This window comes from Portunus trituberculatus, chromosome 44 (genome assembly GCF_017591435.1).
Source record: "Portunus trituberculatus isolate SZX2019 chromosome 44, ASM1759143v1, whole genome shotgun sequence".
NCBI classification, from domain to species: Eukaryota; Metazoa; Arthropoda; class Malacostraca; order Decapoda; family Portunidae; genus Portunus; species Portunus trituberculatus.
Window position 1 is genome coordinate 22,702,840 of NC_059298.1, and position 3,306 is coordinate 22,706,145.

Genomic DNA, 3,306 nt, shown 5'->3' on the forward strand with positions numbered 1-3,306 from the left:
AACAAATGAACACAAGCAAGACAGAGAACGCTACAAGACAGAGAACACATGTAAAAATTTAGCTCCCCACGCCAGCCTTCCTCAACACGCAGCGATGCCAGTCAGCCCTGAGCTACAAGTCATCTCAGAGGCAGTTTCGGGGCCTTAATCTGATAATCCTGGTGAGAACAGCTTCGAGACCTCCGACCCAATGAGCAGGAGGAGGAGGAGGAGGAGGAGGAGGAGGAGGAGGAGGAGGTGAAGGTGAAGAGAAGTATTGGAGTGATGGAGGGAGGAAGTGGAAGAGGAGGAGGTGGTGATGAGAAGTATAGCAGGATAGGAGCGATGGAGGAGGAGGAGGAGGAGGAGGAGGAGGAGGAGGAGGAGGAGGAGAGAAATATTGGAATGATGGAGGGAGGAGGTGGTGATGAGAAGTGTAGCAGGATAGGAGCGATGGAGGGAGGAGGAGGAGGAGGAGGAGGAGGAGGAGGAGGAGGAGGAGGAGGAGGAGGAGGAGGAGGACAGTATAGTAGGATACAAGCGATGGAGGAGGAAGAAGAGGAGTACAGTAGGATAGGAGCGATGGAGGAAGGGAAGGAAGGTGAGGAGCAGAAGGGAAGAGGGAGGAGGAGTATAGAGGAAGAGGGAGGGGCGGTAGTCACGGCTTCTTTGATCAATCAGTGCATCAATCTCAGGGCAGCTCGATGGCGCGGCGCGGTGAGGCGAGGAGGACGATCGCACGAGGCAGGGGGTGTCAGTTGGTGAGGTCCTGCTGGCTCGATTACTTCTTATCCTCCTCTGCTTATTGTGTCTGTCTCCTTCCCGCTAACAGACGAGATGCTTGTTAGGTCCTAATAGGTGCTACTCGTTTAGCTTCTTACATTTATTGATACTCATGGTTTGCTTTGCGCGTGGTTTTTTAATGCGAGGTGTTCCGTGGCACTCCTGGTTTTGCTTAACACGTGGTTAATTATGTGAGATGTTCGATGTTCTATTCAAAGATTATTTAGGTAGCATGGTTAACAGTTGCTTGTGCTATTTGGTCAGTGGTCTATCAAACGGTTATTTAAGTGGTATGGCTAACAGTTGCCTGCCTTGTTTGGCCTGTTATTCAGTCAGTAAGGTTAATTATTGATCGTGTCGTTTGCCAGGCTACTCATTCGACAAGTTGGTCGGGTGTGTTGCATTGAGTTCTGTCCTATTCATACTGTTGGTTTGTTTAGTGTTGATACGAAGATACGGAAAGCAAGAAGCCATCAGGCCTACATGTGGATTCTCTCTACGAAACACACCGACCTATCTATTTCCATTTGTCATCCTCATCCATGACTTGTGTAAGCTATCTGGAGTGTCCACTATCTTCTGGGTTGTGTCTTCTGTTCAGTTTGTTAGTGTACAGTTTCCATCTCTCCTATATTGCCTTCTTGTTAGTCTGGTCAGCTGATCGTTAGTTTGGCAAGTCTGGTTTGTTGGTTAACACAAACATCGCCGACATGCACCGCTTCAGTTAGATAGCCGTCAGTTTAGTGTATCCGGTGCGTGTGTAAATTTCTGCTTGTCTCAGTTATGTGCAGAAATATTGGCAGCTTTCGCTCACCTGCACCTGAGTGACGCATCAGCTGGGAGTGTGAGAGGCGGGGAAGCTGTGAGAGAGGCTCTGTAACGGCCTGGAGTGGGAGGGAGGAAGGGAGGGAGGGAGGAATAACACTAACCCAGCCTCTTGTTTCCTTTCACGTGATCCCCAGATTCTAGTAGACGCCATTTTAATGTCACGATACTGCTTCGCTCCATCATTACTAAAGTGTCTATATTTCTTACATATCACGACCGTTACTGCTATTACAGGTATTTACTATATTTCACCTAAAAGATCATGGTTTTTCAAATGCTTAGATAATATACAAATTAATGGCCGTATTTCAATGACAATAGTAAACTAAACATTCCACCTATTGAGCAGTAAATAAGTCATAAAGAGAACGCCTATAACTGATCATTATTACCGGCGCCGTTTGTTATCTAGACGGCCATTTTTCAGGGAAGCTCGGCGCTGGACCAACATAATAAACAGACACACTAGACTCCCAAAATTATTAACGAACGGTGCAAAGGAACACATTACCAAAGGATAGAGAAAAAAAAAAAAAAACTCTCCATACCAGGCAGCAGCAGCAGCAGTAGCTCCAGTAGCAGTAGCAGTAGCACCAACAACAGCACCAGCACACACCCCACGCCCTCACAGATTACACCCTTACACCCAGCCTTCTGTAAAGACTGCTGAGAACACACTGCTCCCCACTGCTCTGATCGCCAGACACCGAGCAACCAACTGTTTCGAATCACACGCTTCAAGTTGCAAAGCGGATCTGAAGCATCGTGAAAAGGAGAATGAAAACCAGTCTATACTTCACTCCATCCTTTCCTCAATGTTAGAGCCCTACCTATTCTTGGCACGGTGAGGCAATGCGACGCTAAAACATTGTAGGGAAAAAGAACAACAATATAGATAGATAACTCAGGAATTTAAATGTCTTATTGACGAAATAGAGACAGTGAAACGAGTCGATACCAAGAAGTAAAGTACACTGCCTTGATTCTCGTAGTATTACTCAATATGTTACTATAATCGCCTTGCTAGAATTTCCAGCAAAAAAAAAAAAAAAAAAAAAATCAAACAAAAAAAATGTATGTATAAAGCTACCTCAGGGAATCAAATGTTTTATAGACGAAACAGAGAGACAATGAAACTAATTAACTATAGAACTAAAACAACACACACACACACACACACACACTACTCAAAACACTACCTTGATTTTCGTGCTACTAACAAACATCTTACTGTAGTTGTGAGTGACTTGAGAGAAAATATGGAAAAATACCTCAGCGAATCAAATGTTTTATAGAAGCAGAGAGGCAATGAAAAAATTCGATACCAATAAATAAAACACACACACACACACACACACACACACACACACACACACACACACACACATCCCTCTCAAAACTGCCTTGATTTTCGCAGGATTATCAAAGATTTTACTGTAATTGTGAGTGTCTTGAGAGGTGTGTTTCAATCTTCGTCTCTCGCAGTGAATTCCCTTCCCCTTCCAGCTCCGCCCTTGCTAAGTAGTTCATAAATGTTCACGCTGGACCGGATTAATATCATCGTCGGGGAATCTGAACTCAACGCCAAGCTTCTTATGAATAAATTCCCGGAGCCGCTTCATCTGCCTCAAGTTTTCAGCGGCGACATCAATTATTCTTGGCCAAGTTTGTCGTGGTCGTCTGCCTCCCTGCCTGCCTCCTTCATTCCTCCTTTCC

At 45.2% G+C, this 3,306-nt stretch overlaps 1 long non-coding RNA gene across 2 annotated transcripts in view; it reads right to left on the minus strand.

The window, feature by feature from the left end:
* The window catches only part of LOC123518821, a 48,558-nt gene extending 46,268 nt beyond the window's left edge, over positions 1-2,290 (minus strand). The window contains exon 1 of one of the 2 annotated variants that reach the window (XR_006678888.1): positions 2,139-2,290. This is a non-coding gene — a long non-coding RNA (uncharacterized LOC123518821). The remainder of the gene's footprint in view (positions 1-2,138) is intronic. The other variant, XR_006678887.1, reaches the window with a different exon arrangement.
* Positions 2,291-3,306: the final 1,016 nt, after the last annotated feature.